Genomic DNA, 18572 nt, shown 5'->3' with positions numbered 1-18572 from the left:
ATACCCCCTCTGTGTGGCAAAATATGAAAGTAAACATATTCAAGATCTTGGAAGAATAAATACACAGAAAATTAGTAGCATCAAAATTCCTACCTTTGATTAAATAAATACACCTTGTGGAAGAAGAAAATGTTGCTATTTATCAGGATGGCCAATCCACTCTACATTCAGATTCTCAAAAATGGGCCCTTCACTCTTATGGTTAGAGTTGAGGAATCTACAGATGGTGATATGGTCATTCCAGCTCATTATGCTCCTAAAGACCCTTCTAAGTACACTGAGCCTGAGAAAGAGAAAGTTTCCATGGATAATGGCTTACAGCTGATATTGATAGAGTCACTTGACATGTAATGTACAACAACATTGTCAACTGTGACAGTGCTAAGCAGATCTGAGAAAAGATTGAAATACTCTGTGAAGGAACTGAGGAAATTAGATCTAACCAAAGAAGGATACTGATTTCACAGTATGAGGGTTTCATGGCCAAGCCAAAAGAAAGTATGTAAGAACACAAATTTTTGACGTCTGTAAAAGACCTTTAGGAATAGTAACCTTGCTGTTTAATAAAAACTTTTGCGACCATACCGTACATGAGTTTCTAATTTAAGATTTTGAGTTGATATTGTGACTATACGTACCAAATGAGTGTATGTAAAAGCCATTTGTTTTAGGAGAAAATGAACTTTGTAAAACGACCTTATCTTACGGACTATCGAGGAATACGAGAATCACATTACGATTAAGAATTTAGAATTTTACGAATTAAAATCCAAGTACAAGGTTTCAAAGCATAAAGGATTTATAAGAAAGGATTTACCCCGAGAATCGCTTACGAAGATTTATTACGAAAACGGATAAACGACCAAGCGAATATGTAAGCGAATAAATAAATGAACCAAGGCCATGAAAATTCCATCCAAATTAATTAGCAATAAATTATCCAAGCTAGCTAATTAAATTAAAAATTAAGTAAAAGATAATATTTCTTAAAATAAGAATTCATGTTTTATAATGAACATGCCTAGTCAAGTGTGGTGTGTAAGCTAATACCTAGGCTTGAATAAGAAGCATCTTGTTGAACACACCTTATAAATACACAATACATATCATAAATATCATCTAATACTTCCAAAGGAATCCAAACCAATCAACTTTTTCTCTCTCTCTCTCTCTCCAAAAACTCAATGCTGATTTTCAAGAACACCATGAAAATAAAAATTTATATCTCATGATCTACTCATTCAAAAATTACCAAATTTTTACCAAACCTCTTTCATATCATGGATAAGTCACGCACCAAATTTCATGCCCATCCATGAAGTTTTCAGTTTTATAAAAATATTTGAAGTTGAGGGTGAATAGTAACTCCGAAAATCACTAACTTGTTTTCTTGAGTTTTCATGAAAGTTTAAGGTTTCTAAAGCTAGACCAAGGCTTCATCAAGGATCTTAGGACTTTATTAAGTATTAAAAATCTTTAAGAAAGGTATAAATATTTATCCAAACTTTTTTTAAGTTTTAAGTTTCAAGAAAAGTAAGGATCTTGGATATAAGTATGGTTTTGATGATTGATTTGATATTATCTTGATATTTAGTTAATTAGTTTTAAGGTTGATGATTTTTGCCTCAAGAACATGATGTTCTTGAGATTAGTTACTGTTGAGATGATGATTTGATGATTGTTGATGGGGTATAATGATTTAAGGTGTAAACGAAACTCGGATCGTAATCGTAACCTTGTTAAACAAACAAATCACAACTTAAGTTTCTGCAGAAGTTCCCGAATTTATAAACTATAGTTTCTTAAAAAGTAACACTTGATTATGATATATAATATTATAAGGATCGTTTAGGCACTTGAATCGCTTGATTCCGATTTACGGATCAAAAGTTAAGATCGTTCTAGTAAAAGGGATTTACGCGATAAAACTGTTACAAATTACGAACTTTGTAAATATAAATGATCGACTTAGAAATATTTAAAAATTATGAAATTTTACAGAGAGTAATAAATAGAGTTTATTAACTAAAATAACAATTTCAAGTAAAAATGTTGATTTTTCAATTTTATAAAAATATCGGAGCCGAGGTCGCGCGGAGTACGAACGTCAAAAACAACTCCTGTTAGGAAACTACCACTTTGGGATTTTCACCCCTGTTATCAGAAAACCATTTTTAAAATATCTGTTTTAAATTTTTTCTAGATCACCCACGCAAAAACGGTGCGTGAATTGAGTTAACTGTTAGAGAGATATCAATGTTTTAGTGAAAGCGGTTTGAATAGTAAAACTCCGTAGTTGGCCGAACTTCTGAAATGCTTTTCACCTAATTAAATTCATTTTATCAAAACGAAACTTTTAGGGTAAATATTAAAAGAACTCAAGAAGCTCCTCGAGGTGGTTTCGTATTAAAATCTTAATTTTACGATTTATTAAAAATGATAGATGTGAGTCGCGTAATAGTTATATTCGGTAAAGTCAAATCTAGATGACCACTTTGACCGTCCGTTTCGACCAAGGAGTGATACTTATTTCGAGTCGGTCGAATAATGAAAATTATGAAGTATTGAACTTATTAGAAATATAAGTTGGTGATGAGAGTAGGAATACTGATTAAGATTATGATGTTTGTTGATTAGAAAACCCGGAACGAGAGGAAGTCGGGAAACGTATTTTGGACTCCAGGCAAGTTGTCAAACCCTACCTTTTAGAACTGTTGTGTTGTGATTGCTTTTAAACACTGCGATATATGCATGATAAATATTTTACGGTGATTTATAAATTATTATATATTGAATCATAAGATATGATGATTTTGGTATAATAAAAGTACCGGATTTGAAACGATATATTTAGACCAAGGATTGGTCAGTGTAAGTTTATAAAAACCCGGAAGTATTCTGGAGTTGTTATATTCGAGAAATGTTAACGCTAAAAGTAGCGTGACATGTATATTGTAGACCGAGAGTCAGTCGGTATATATATTATAGTAAAAACTTGGGAATCATCCTGGTGATGTTTTGGACGATCAAAAGTCCGTATTTATTTTATTTCAATGGACTCGATGTCCTCTTGCGAAATATTAAACTACCTCGAATTTTATTTAAAAATGATTTCTAAAGATCGTATTCCATCAACTCTATTTAATTACCCGAACAATGAATATTATTTCAGATATTCATTTAAAAAGGGAGAAGTATTCTCCAACGTTTATTTTATTTTAAAACCAATTATTTTATATATATTAAAGATTAATATAATTACTTAAACTTAAATTAGTTGAGGAATATTATTTCAAGTATTCTTTTAAAGAAGAACTATTCGAGGTTTAATTATTTAATAATTATTATTTAATTATTCAATATTTATTAAATGATTTAATATCATTTAAAAATCATAAAACCTGATTTAAAATACTTTCTGATTTTCGAAAATTAATCGAATAATTTCAGATCGTCGGAGAATATTATCTCGACTTATTTTAAATATTTTGAATATAGTTTCAAAAGAAACTCCCCTTTATTTACCTATCTGTTGACAACGGTCAACTCACATCCTTAGTACTTCCTCCGAAAACTTTCAGAAGTATATATATATATATATATATATATATATATATATATGAGGTAAAGTTGTGTCTATCAACAAGCAACATGCTTGGGGAACTTCGATATAGTTCGATGATTCCAAGTATATGATAGGATTCTTAAAAGGATAGGGAGGGGTAGATATCTAGTACTTCGTGGACTGGGGAGACTGCCATATTTATTTTCCATATGAGAAGGTACCATATGTACTGAAGGACATACGAAATATGCAAAATATACCCTGATGGAATGGGGAAGCATATAAAGCCCGAATGTGGCTTGGGTGATAACCAGGATGTTAGGAAGTCGTCCCTCTACATGTAGAAAAGGTTACTGTTACCGTTATACGACTGATCATTGTATCTCGGGGGCTCTAGTGAATGTCCTAAATTCTTTCAGTTGAAATTTTGATGCAATACCGTAACCCAAGCTTAGGTGATAGGTTTACCATTAAGGTATTCGCAGGATAATAAATCCACTAAATAATTGTTTTCAAAAGAAGGTGTGTAACACCAAGGAAAAATATTTTTAATAAAACGCATTTATCGTATATAGCATTATACTTGAATTTCTCATATAGTCTTTTCATACTGTACATTATTATGGTTGGGCATTATTGCTCACTTTTGCTTTCTTTTAAATGTCACAACATAACAGATAACCAGTATGCCGGTGTGGGACTTAGTCTCTTGCATTCATGGAGAGAATCCCTGACAGCTTTGTCTCAGGTGGGCCAGAGTATCAGATAGGTATAAGATATCAGTCGTAATTATTGGAACTTCATTTAGAGGTTATGAATAATTGTTTGAGATCCTGTAAAGTAAATTTGAGTTTTAATAACAGATGATACTTGTTATACGTCGTTTCTAAGCTATAACTTGTGAGTGTGTGAGATTGGGGGTCTGTGATATGGAATTATTGGATTATTGAGTTAATACAGGTTACACATGATTGAAGGATTGCGTAACGACCCAGATTTTTGACCCCAGATTTGGGGGTGTTACAAAGTATCATTGATGTGTTTGAAAGGTTTAATAAGCTGATAAATGACTTGCAACTCCATGACAAATACTATAAAGCTGAAGAAGTGAATATGAAATTTTTCTTACACTTCCTAATTTCAGCAATCAGAGAAGGGAGAGACTTGAGCAGAATAACTCTAGAAGTTCTGTATGGAATCTTAAAAACATATAAATTAGAAATGATTCAAAGAAAATCATTGAGAGCTGGTCAAAGGCATGTTGTAGATGGTTCAAGTGCTCTAACTATCAATGAAAGCCAGACCTCAAATGATGAGTCAAGATCCCAGACTTGAGTTGCCTCAACAAGTGAGCAAAGAATCAATGAAAACATTAGAATAAGTCATTTTGGAATTGGAAGAAGATGAGTTCTACACCCTAGATGAACTTGATGAGTTTGATCAGTCAATGGCCTATCTGGAAAGAAAGTTCTCGAACATTAGAGTAAAGAAGCCAAGATTCTTTAAGGGTAAAGGACAATCATTCAACAAAGATAACAACTGGAAAGGAAAAGGGAAGTACACATCTGATAGAAAAAATAGTTACAAAAATGGATCTGTTGACAGATCAAAGATAAGGTGCTACAACTATGATGAACTAGGCCATTTTGCTACAGAATGCAGGAAACCCAAGAAAGCAAAAAAAGATAAAGCTTATCTTGAACTGGAGGCAAAGTATGAAGCTATTCTGAAGAAACAGCAAAGCAAAGCTTATATTGCAGAAGGAAAAAGTTGGGATGACTCTGATAATGATGAAGATGAGGAAGTTGGAAATTATGCATTAATGGCCTTGGAGCAAGGAGAGTCATCCTCATCAAAATCACAAGTACCAACTCTCACTACCATTGATTTAAATGTTAGTCAATATAAGGAAACTATAGAAAAGATGAGCACAGAAATGTTTCACATTCATACAAGTATGGTTGCTGCTAATAAAGAAGTTAGCAGACTGACAAAGATAAATGAGAAGCTTGAAAATGAGAAACAAGAAGCTGAATTATTGTTGGTAGAGCTTGAAGCTGTAAGAAAAGAAAATGCATATCTGAAGAACAAGCTCAAGTGTGCAAGTGAAATTGAAGCAGTACTAAGGGAGAAGCTGGAAAAGAATGAGGTGAAGTTGAATTTTCTTCAAGAATGCATCAAAGTTGGTTGGACAATACCATGAGAAAAATAAGCCATGTGCAAATATTGCTATTGGTCTTGATTATGATTCCTTGAACAACAAAAAGAAAGATATAGGTGACAAAGGAAAAGCAACAGAAAATGAAAATCTTCCCGCAATGCTGAAAAAGGTTATTTCACCTATATTCAAGGCATGTGAAGTTAACTTCAGTGAAGAAGAGTTGATTATCAAGCAATAAATTGCTGATAAAGATTATGAGAAGAAAAATGCAAAAGCAACTCAATCTTCCAAAGATGAAGAGAAGCTCATGAACAACCAAGGCTCCAAGACACCTGTCAAAGAAACCAAAACTGAAGATGCAAGAAAGAAGAAGAAAAAGAGAAATGGGAAAATTGGGAAAACCAAAAGCAAAAATTTTGTTTATGTTGCAGATGCTCCAAGAAAGAAATGTGAGAAATGTGGCTCTGTGAATCATCTAACTCACCTTTGTAAAATAGTTTTTAGCAAGCCAGTTGAAGGAGCCTGCAAATATAATGAAATAGATGCAAAAAAATCCCTACTCATTCTGTGACAAGTTTGATTGCATCCCTTGCAACTTGAAAGTAATGAAAAGTTGCTACAAGATGAGAGTAGACCTTAAAGAAATAAAAATTGGGTCTACAGCAGATAGGGAAAAAGTATAACAGTCAATGAACTCTATTTTATCTGAAACAACCCATTCTACTTCTGCTAAATCAGTTAACAAGAAGAAAGTTCCAAACACTGCTTGGGTTGCTAAATACACGTAAAACCCTTGTGTGCAGGGAAGAATGAAGAAGGTCATTTGGATCATAGACAGTGGATGTTCCAAATATATGACAGGTGATAAGGCCCTGCTATCATAGTTTGAGAAGAAGGCTGGCCCTTTGGTGACCTTTGGAGACAACAACAAATGATTCACAATGGGATATGGCAAGATTGTTTCTGGAAATATTATCATTGATGATGTAGCACTGGTAGCTGGTCTTGAAGTGAATCTTCTTACTGTTATCCAATTTGCAGACAAAGGTTTTGAAGTTTTATTCAACAAAGAAGAATGCACTTTTATCAGCAAGAAAACTGGTGAAGTTGCTCTTAAAGGTGCAAGAAAAGGAAGCTTGTTTGTTGCAGACTTGGACTCAACAAATAAGGATGGTATTTGTTGCTTCTACACCAAGGCATCAGAAGAACAAAGCAAGCTATGGCATAAAAAGTTGTCTCACTTGAATTTCAAGGCAATTAACACCTTGGTCAAAAAGGAGTTAGTAAGAGACATGCCTAATCTGGAGTTTGCTCAAGTTGAAGTTAATGAAGCTTGTCAGAAAGGAAAAATGAAAAGATCAAGTCATAAGTCAAAACTGTGAATTCTATAAGTGCACCATTGCAACTTATTCACATGGACTTGTTTGGGCTGGTAAATGTCTTATCAATTTCAAGGAACAAATATGTACTTGTGATGGTGAATGATTTCTCAAGATATACTTGGGTAGAGTTCATGCACTCTAAATATGAGACTCCACACATCATAATGGAGCACATAAAGAAGATAGAAAAAGAGGCTGAAGATCAAAACTGTGTAAAGAGATTGAGAAGTGATAATGGAACAGAATTCAGAAATGCAACATTAAGTGAATTCTGCAAAAACAAAGGCATTTTTTAAGAGATTTCTACTGCTAGAACACCTCAACAAAATGAGGTAGTTGAAAGAAAAAATATAACATTGGTAGAGGCTGCTAGAACAATGCTGCAAGATACCAAGTTGCCCACAAGTTTCTGGGAGGAAGTTGTTAACACTGCATGATATACTCAAAACAGATATCTTATTAACAAGACCTATGGAAAATCACCTTCCTCAATCATGTCTAAGAGAAAGCCTACTGTAAAGCATCTTCATGTGTTTGGGAGCAAGTGTTATATATTAAAAGACAACTCTGAATATGTGGGAAAATTTGAGTCAAAGGTTTATGAAGCAATTTTTCTGGGATATTCATTGGAGAGAACTGCCTACAAGGTCTATGTGATTGATCAAAAGAAGATTATGGAAAGCACATATGTGATTTTTGATGATGACAAGTGTCCAGGCTTGGAATGCCTTGATGAAAATGAAGCTGAAGCCCTTGAATTTAAAAACCTCAACATTAACAGTGATTCTGATGAAGAAGAGGATGTTACTACATAACAGATGATGAATAAGGAGACTACAGAACATGAAAATCATGGGAATGGAAGCTCATCTCAAACACCTAAATTTGATAGCACAAACTCAGGGGGAGAAAGAGAAGAAGGATCTACAAGTCATACCAATGATGGAGAAAATGATGAAGGCACAAGTCAACAAACTCACACAAGGAAGTGGGATAGAAGTCACACTAGAGAAGCAAGTATTGGTGATCTTACTGCTAGTGTGAGAACTAGTGTGAGAACTAGAAGTGCAACTGCTAATGAATGCCTACATGCATGCTTTCTGTCTCAAGTAGAGCCTAAGAAAACTGAAGAAGCTCTAATGGATCCTGATTGGATATCTGCCATGCAGGAAGAGTTGAATCAGTTTGAAAGGAGCAAAGTTTGAGAGTTAGTTCATGCACCAAAGAACAGAAGTATAATTGGAACAAAATGGGTGTTCTGGAACAAAATGGATGAAAATGGTATAGTTACCAGAAATAAGGCAAAGTTGGTTGCTAAAGGCTACTCACAGAAATAAGAAATTGATTATGATTTTTCTAGCATTTGCTGCACAATCAAATTTTAAAGTGTATCAAATGGATGTCAAAAGTGCCTTCCTAAATGGTGAGCTAGAAGAAGAGGTGTGGTGCAAGATATGCATGTACTTTAACAAGACTAAGTCAAATTAACAACCCTAAGTAAGTTGTATTGTAATCTTAGTTTGCATTTTGTACTTGTAATGTTTAAAGTCTATAAAAATGTCAAAAGAGCATACTGGAGTCTTTTTCTTTAAACAGTATCAAGCCTAAGAATTCTATCTGAAAGAAGATCAAGAAGATCATGCCTCGGAAGAATTATGAAGAAGCTTGGAGTTGAACAAATCTGTTTTGGGAAAAATGTTCTAAGTCAAGATCTCTACAAGTCACATATTTAGTGTTATAGAGAAGTCATTCGAGAACTCCAGAATGACTTATAGAGAACTCAGGAAAGCTACTAGAGAACTCAGAGATATCGACAAGCCAAATTGAAGACATGAAGATTGGAGATATCGAGAAGTCATTTATTCACTAGAGAACTCAGAGTTATCGACAAGTCAACATTCATTAGAGAACTCTGAGTTATCAATAAGTCAAATTTCACTAGAGAACTCAGAGATATCAACAAGCCAAAATTCACTAGAGAATACTGAGTTATCGATAAGTCAAATTTGACTAGAGAACTCTAAGTTATCGACAAGTCAATAAGTCACTAGAGAACTCAGAGATATCGATAAGTCAAAGTGAAGATATGAAGATTAGACATCTCGATAAGCCAAATTCTCTTATAGAGAACTTAGAGACCTCTACAAGTCAAATCAACTAAGAAGTATTAGAGATCTCGATAAGTCATTATACTTATCGAGATGTCAAGATCTTTATATTCCTAACTGGAGATCTCGAGGTAAAATCTCAAAGTACAGATTGCAGACCAGTTCAATATCCAAGATTAACAATCAACAAACAATCCAACCAGTTGGATTGATAAGTCTACTAAAAGCAGTTTGAAGAGTGTGCAAGATCAATGGTGAAGATTAACTGACAAAGGAAGATCAAAGTTAACACAGTATGCAAAGATATGATAAGCCAGAAATGGAAGCTATACTTTTCATAAAATGGAAATGATTAGTGACAGTTTACTAACGTGACTAGCATCTCTTATTGTACACTGTGTAATCCAGCAGTTAACTAAAATATAAAGTTAACACTGGTCCTTTATTAGGTGGTAACAATTTAGATCAGGATTTCTTGCATTCTCTCAAGATTGAAGCTAAGCTCTTTAAAACCAAAGAGCCTAGAAATTTTGTAGCAAAACCTTCTTAATTTTAATATAAAATTAAGTGAGTTTTGAAAGATCTGTGTTATTCATAGCAACATTTTAAATTTCTATTATAAGACATCTTACTACAAGATTTGATTTTCTTTGTTCAAAACCAAAATAGTTCAAGAAAAGCATAAAAACACTAAAACACATTCACCCCCCTGTATGTAATTTATTTCCTAACAAGAGGTTTATGTGCAACAACCACCTGGCTTTGAAGATCCTGAATTTCCAGATTTTTTGTACAAGCTACTCAAGGCTCTATATGGACTAAAACAGGAACCTAGAGCTTGGTATGATACATTATCAGAATTCCTGCTTAAACATGGTTTTACTAGAGGTACTATAGGCAAGACTCTCTTCTACAAAAAGCATGGTAATGATATGATCCTAGTTCAGATTTATGTGGATGATATCATCTTTGGCTCTACAAATGAAAAGCTTTGCCAAAATTTTCCAAGCTTATACAGAGTGAATATTGAGTATGATGAGAGAATTAAGTTATTTCCTTGGACTTCAAGTAATTCAAAGAAATGATGGAATCTTCATTAGCCAAACTAAGTATGTCAAAGATCTATTGAAAAAGTTTGGCATGATTGATTGTTCACCTGCATCTACATCTATGTCTACAGCAACAAAGTTGGATGAAGCTAAAAAGGGCAAAAGTGTAGATATTTCAAGCATATAGAGGGATGAATCAGATTCGTTCCCACAAGGACCGACTTGGTTAACTAATTAATTTATGCACTTAAGCAATAATGTATGGTTATTATTCAATGCTAAGACGATAACAAATTGAGGTTGTTTATAACTAAGAATTAAACTAACAATTATAACTAAGAGAATAAGAATGAGTGAATTAATATATAAGACAAATATGAGATTTTAACTTCATTAAATACTTCATTCAATAGCCTTTTTGTTCTTAACCTTAGCATGTAATGGTGATGACACTAATCAGATAACACGAAACTGATAAACGCCAACTTTCATTGCACGAATACCATACTACTAGACATCCACAAAAGAGATAGAAGCTGAATAGACACCAATTATATTGAGACCCTATATGTTTATAGAATTTGACAACATAACGGTTTAAGCACAAGTTATCTATCTTAATTACATAGGGAAAGTAAGATGGTTAAAATTACCTACGCATCATGCATAACAAATACACATAAACCTATACTAGCATGGCAAGTTCTAAATCCTAAAATTCACTGTCGCTTCATTAAAGATTAACACGCTATCTTATAAGTTCGCGACACTCATGAGATGAATACGCACAATATAACACCCCCAAATCCGGGGTCGAGGATTCGGGTTGTCACGAGTTCCATTTCCCTTATCAATACTTAATCTTAACAGTCAACCAACTAATGCGTACTGTGACCCCACAATACACACACACACGACAAGTTATAGTCTCAGAGATGAATACCAAAAATAACACAAGTCATTTTATTCCACAATTATAAGTCATTACACCTCAAAAGGGTTTCTGAATAAATTTACATATTCTTTGCCATTATTACAATTCATAATATACATAAGTCTAGTACATCAATAGTTGAAAACCTAGCCTATTGGTAGTTCCTACCTCAGCAACGGCGGCATCAACGCCTACAGGAAACTGCGGAACATTTCCTATCCGCTCACGAATTGGGAGCTTGGTCATGTTCATCTTGTCTATCTATTGTTGTGTGATGAAAGAAGAAAGCAAGGGTGAGCAACAAGCCCACCAAAATAATATGTATAATGATTAACAATATATGAGCATTCTCATAGCACTCATGAAAGTCTTGGTCAAAAAGAAATGAACCAAGTTTGACCTCTTAATGCGACCAAGTCGCAAAATATTTAGTATATATGTATATATACTTTTCAAAATCTTTGAAATCCTCTTCCATGTATAATATACACTGAGTTCCAGTTTATAACTGTATAAAAATATCGTTGTAAGGTGATCTCATATATCTAACCTTGTCTCAACGTTTTTCTAAAAACCTTTGTCATGCATAAGATAATCATTAACCAGATATAAGTTGAAAAGGTGAAGTTACGAGATACTCCAATATACTTATATATTTTCCGAATACTACTTGAACTACCACCGTTCAAGGTATAATCCGTTTCAAAAGTTCATCACATAGATGAAACTACAAGATAAGATTTGAATAGATTCAATCTTTGAATACTTATTGGATATTACGACATACTTCATTAAGTCTCGATATATATATATACACCTATATATATACATTTCATACACTCCTTGAATACCTCTGTTATGAAAATTATAAACAGAGTTGTAATATCCAATGGATTTGGAAAGGAGAAAATCTTGGCATAAACCTAATATCTTGTTGATCAGGCAAAAATACCAATAAGTAACCTTTTCTACTAGTAGATGGACGAATTCCCCACAAGTCATCACTCTGGCCGTATTAGGACCTATGCTGGACTGCCACTCAGCCACTTACGCATTGATGGACTCCCACTGAGCCACTTATACTTTTATGGACGCCCACTGAGTCCATGTTGCTTATGCCGACTCAAATAGATGGACTTACTTCCCGAACGTTGGGCAAGTAATCAAAATGTTTTCTCAAAACAGCAACCTCATTGCGAATATAAAATACACCACAGAGCCGGATCCCTCAGGTTTTGAGCGAGTATTTAAATCCCCTTCGAAAGGAAGATCTTAAATATAAAAATGAGTTTTGGGATCCGCTCTAACTTTTAAAAATCATTTTAAAGACTCGAAAACATTTTTAAGAATGTTTGGAGTAATGTTGATTAAATGAAATAAATCAGTCCCGATATATTAGAAAATATCCGAATATTATTATTTAAATAATATTCCCATAAGGATAATCTTTATAAAAATAATTTAAAGTAGAAGTTTTAAAACTCATACTTGAAATGAATAATAAATAACCAAAGATATACTTATACGAAAGTACGATCTTTATTTGAATAATCGAAAATAAGTTTGATTATCGAAACATTATTCTTTAATAAAATAAAGAATATTATTTAATAAAATAAGCGGAGTCGTAAGTCCTCGAATGAATATTCAAAATAATAGTTATTAAATAAAATAAACGGAGTCATAAATCCTCGAATGAATATTCAAAATAATATTCATTAAATAAAATAAACGGAGTCATAAGTCCTCGAATAAATATTCAAACTAATATTCATTAATTAAAATAAAGTTATCGAATAAACCTTATTCGATTAATAGTTTTGAAAACTATATCTATATATATATATATAATATACTCGGGAACATCGACTCCCGGTTTAGAAAATGTTCACCTTTGGGTCCCCTATACTAAGGGTATACGCAACTACTGCTTATCTCTAGCATAGGTATTATGCAACTTATAAGCATTTGAATCAACAATTAGATATCAAGATTACGAAACAGGCATGTATATATACTATATCGGCATGCTCCAATATATCGCAAGATTTGCTAATAACAAGCATGCATTTATCACAAGATAATGCATATACATATATACCTCACAACAACAGTATAACGGGTAGAAAACTTGCCTGAGTGCTCCGGGGTAGACTTAAGCTTAAATTGGGTCTGGTAACCTATGAAGAACAACATAAGCCGGAATTAAATCACGGTCGCTTAAGAAACTAGACTTTAACCAATTGAACCCTAACGTTTGCTTATGGTCATTTCTACGCTTAACAAATCACATAAGTCGTTCGAGTACCCTCGGCTGCACCATTTTTAATAAATTAACCGTTATGAATTTTAAGGCGATGCTTTCGCGAATACCCTACCAACTGCCTAGTCCACTTTAAATAATTGTTTCATACTCCAATTAGTCATATAAGGACCTTAACCAAGGTTTCAAACTAAGGTGAGGGGTAATGGTTCGTTCGCGAAATGCCGTTACTTAAAATGGTCGTTTCTCCTAAACCGTACATCGGATTCAAGCGAACCACATATCAAAACGAAGCTCATAACATGAACTATCTAAACATGGCAATGGTCAGAATCTAACAGTGAGTTCACGGGTCCTGAAGTTAAGAACAAAACAGTCTAAGGTAAATCGGGCATTACAACGGCTATGTTTACGCGATTTCCCAAATTTTACCATTCCAAATCATATCAATCCAACTACCAATCAACAACAAATCAAGATACACATCAATGCTACTGATTTCAGTCATAATAAGCCCAAGAATCTCAATTTAATCCAATATCATACTATCTTCAAATTCAACCAAACTACTAAATCAAAAAAGGTTCAATTCATGCTTAAACATTTAAACCACTACTCCTCCATTAACAATCATCAACACCTCAATTAAAATCCAATCACTAAAAACCCAACCAAACTTTAAACACACAAGCATCATGCTTCTCATGAACTATATTAATCAAAACCACTCCTAAATATTCAAAGTAAAACTAGGGTTTGAAGTTTTATACCTTCCTTGAAGCTTTTAATCCATGAAAGATCCTTGGAATGCCCATGGAAGACTTAATCTATGCTTAAGCTACCTTGACCTTACAAATAAAATCAAGAATCAAAAATTTGTTCTTGAAAGTTACTATTCAACCTAAACTAAAATGATTTATTTGAGCTAGCAAACCTTGGATTCAAGCACTCAAACTACTTGCTCTTCTTAGTTATGAAATATAGAATCCAAGGAAACAAACCTCTTGAAGTATGATTGAGTGGAGCTTGGGTTTGGAAATTATCTTCTTGTTTTTCTTCAAAAAAACCGTGAGCAAGGAGATGGGGGGGAGAAATGAATGTGTTTGCTTGGTTGCTTCCTTTTTGGTTTGTTAATTAAATTGTTACCATGGTAAAAATTGTGTGGCTTATAATCAACCAACAAATCCTTCCAATTTTGTCATGCTTATGTCATCCACTTATGTAATCTTCCCACACTTGTCTTCTTCTTGTTGGTGTGATGACATCATCATCATTAACCTCTTTGATTAACTCCTAATTACTTGGCTAATGATCGCTAATCTGTTATACGGTTCGCTTAACTTTCGTTCTCGTTTATCGTTTGAGGGATTATACCTGGGATCTTATTACTTAGGTTCCCCTAAACCTTTCTCAATATTTTATATTCCTTTTATGATCCTCTCTAAAAATCCTTGAATTTAAATCCTTTTTATCATGTTACCTTACACTCAATTCTTTCGGTATATGGTGGATTTCCGGGAAAAATCAAAGTGTTCGGATTTGGATTCTGACGATCTTTACATACACTTATATACCATATAGAGTACTAATAAGTCCTCAGAATATCAATAAAAGAACTGCTACATTGGGTGGCATGAAAAGTTTTCTTATTCAGCATAATCAGCAAAATCACTATTCATAAGGTTTACAAAAAGTTCAAAATTTTTGGGGTTATTACAGTCTCCCCTCCTTAAAAGGATTCCGTCCCGGAATCAGATAAAAAATGAATATGGATACTTTCTTAGCATTGCACTTTCTAACTCTCAAGTAAATTTTCCTACATTGTGGTTCTACCATCAAACTCTGACTAGTTTGATAACCCTTCTCCTAAGCACTTGTTCCTTTTCAATCTAAAACCCTTCCTGGTTGCTCCATATAGGTTACGTCTGGTTGCATGTCTATGCGCTCATATGCCCCTATTTGTCTGGCATCCGAATTACACTTCCTTAACATTGATATGTGGAACACGTTATGAACTTGCTACATGTTCGGGGGTAGGGCTAGCTCATATGCTAATTTCCCAATACGTCTTTATATATCCAATGGTCCAACAATTCGTGGGCTTAGCTTTCCTTTCTTTCCGAACCTTATCCATCCTTTCCAAGGGAATACCTATAACAGCACTAGGTCCCCTACTTCCTATTCTTTGTCCTTTCATGTCAAATCAACATACTTCTTATGTCCATCTTGGGCTACTAACAGCCATCCTCTGATTAGATCTATTATATCCTTGGTCCTTTGGACTATTGCGGGTTCGAGCATCTTGCGCTCTACAACTTCATCCTAACATAAGGGAGATCAACATTGTCTTCCCTCAAGGATCTCATAAGGCGATACCTCGATACTGACATACGATCGATTATCGTAAGAAAACTCAATCCGCGTTAAGTGATCATTCCAAATTTCTTTCAAGTCTATTGTACAGACTCTCATTATCTCATCTAGATCTACATCTTTTGCTTCTCAATACCCACTCTTTTCCAGTTCGTAATTGTTACTATCTTCCGTACCAAATTTTATACTGATTACACTTTTGCTCGTTAGCGTTCTATAACCTTTTAATAATCGTGTCAACCTTAGTATCACGAACGCGTTAGAATCAGAATACCACCATACTTGGTACCACTTCATCTCTAGCTGCCTCCATCTTCGAAAGCTTGGTCCTTCATATAGAAGTAAAAGAATTTATTGAGAGATCACTAAGATCATGAACACTTGTTATATCGCATAGTTAGTACAGAAGGTGGCCAGCCTTTAGTACTTGACAAGCAATTAAATAACATGTGGTATCCTACTAGGCTTCTATCACACAAATAGATAGTCATTCGGAAATACCTCCCCTTCTGGAAGGGTTGTTCTTCTCAGCTTATACAAAATGAAAAGGAGAGAGAAGAATGAATTGAAGAGAATTGTATATATATAAAATATACTGCCACAAAATATCTGGCTTGGAATCTACCTCTGAACTATAGAGGTTTGTCATAGGAGAACAAAACATATACGTATATATATCAACATCAAGTATTATAGCATCGTATTTCACGTGTCTGAATATTTACTATTCCGTCCATCATTCTATGGACCCATGCTCTTGCTCGAGCTTATAAACAATCACCTTTGAAACTCCCTCGACATCGAAAATCGAATCTGGGATTTCATTCTAGACGTCATCGTTATTAGAATTCTATGCTTTCATCGCAACCTTCCTCGTATAGTAATACGACTCTCTATTGATAAGAAGGAATAAGTATTCAATAGGTAGATAATCGACTTAATTAGCCTATCAATGATAACTTATACACCACCATGGCCCGATTAGTGGTACTCACTCTCAACATCCATTCCAATACAACTCTCACGGTTGTAAGTAATCGGCTCGTTACTCGCAAAATCATTCCTGCATTACTATGGCCCACCGTTGACCTACTGTAGTCATTCATTTTCCATGAAGTTTTAATAGCTAACCATACGGAGTCCATTCATATCATATCGAATCCTTCTAAGGAGGTAACATAATCACCATTCATGATTCGTGAAGAACATTCCTGATCCTGACGTACATACATGACATGAAGCAGATAAAATTACAGAAGAGTTTCAATCAAAGCAACGATAGCAGGCTAATACCATTATTAACCATATTTCTTTATTGGGAGACATGAAGCTCAAAGGTTCATTTAGTCCTTTCATAACATGCTCCTAGCTTATCTCAAGATAGGACCTTCTAAGATAGAAAGACCGCTCATGGCGATTACATAAATTAAATCTTTACCAAACTACTGTTACGGTTGAGTACCGCACAGTCATCAGAAGGAATGTCAATCCTTCACACCATAATACAACCTTCACAGAATTAACCATTATCACTGTATTCCTCTGGCACGAGCACCGATAATTGTCCTCTTACACTTAAAGTGTTGTCCACCTCTTTGGCCTTTCCTGATAGTAAAATTTCCTTACAATCAATGTCATTTTAACCACCTCCAACTAAATTTTCTACCTCATTTTAATCACTGCTTATGTGAAAATGCTTCTCTTAAGTCCTGGTGAGAAAAAAAATCACCATTTTTCATAAGTCATTGCCTTAGTCTTTAGATGTGAACATTGCCACGACTAACTCTCGATCATACTTAGGACGTCTCTTATCTTGGGTCCTTCTTGTTTTCACCAATCTCGACCCTCATTGGATCGATCTATACTTTCTTATGGTTCAACACGTGCCCCACCTGGAATTATTATAATTACGTCATATTTCCTTCATCAAAATTTCTATTCTTGAGAACTTTGAATATTACCTTTCTCCTTATAAAACCTCTAAGGTTATCCTTAAATCCTTCATTAGGTACACCCTAGGCACATGGCATATCAAGATACCATTTACTAATACCAGAATCATTGTCTATATACTTCTGAAAAATTTCTCCACTGATCCTTAAAGGTTGTTGTTACCTTAATCATTTCCAATTCATACTGTCAAAACTCATGCTTTCCCTATTAAGGGTGAAATTCCAACCTTTATGCATTCCCCTAGGATTCATTTCAAGTTATCAGGGTTTTATCCTTAATTCCACCTTTAAAAGATACTTACACTCTTTCATGGATAAATCAAGTCATATATCCTTGATAGATTATCTTATTCAATCATTCCCACCTTGATAGTATATACCAATTTCACAATAACATTTGTATTCAAAATGAGGTTAATCAATATGGCCTCCAAAAGATAACAACGGTTATCTACTTTTCTTGCCTGATTCAGTAATGATAACAGGGATGTTCTAGAAGATATTGGTCGTGTTCAACGTGAACCTTTTAGTTCTAACTATTCATTTACCTCTTTTATTTATCTCAACAGTCATCTCAATGTTGGGATATCTTTCATACCTGGCATCTCCCTTTCTGGGTATCATGCCCCCGGTCTTACACTTCACATTCTTGAAGGTCACTTCCTTCATCCAATTTTCCTAATTTCTTACTTTCTTGTCTCTTCAGTCCATCCATTTTTCCTTATTAATCAATCGATCTATCTCAAATTTTCATCGAATACTGTCAACTTCAAGGGAATTAACTA

The sequence above is a fragment of the Apium graveolens genome, chromosome 3 (genome assembly GCF_009905375.1).
Source record: "Apium graveolens cultivar Ventura chromosome 3, ASM990537v1, whole genome shotgun sequence".
In the NCBI taxonomy this organism is placed as follows: Eukaryota; Viridiplantae; Streptophyta; class Magnoliopsida; order Apiales; family Apiaceae; genus Apium; species Apium graveolens.
This window is presented reverse-complemented; position numbering follows the sequence as displayed.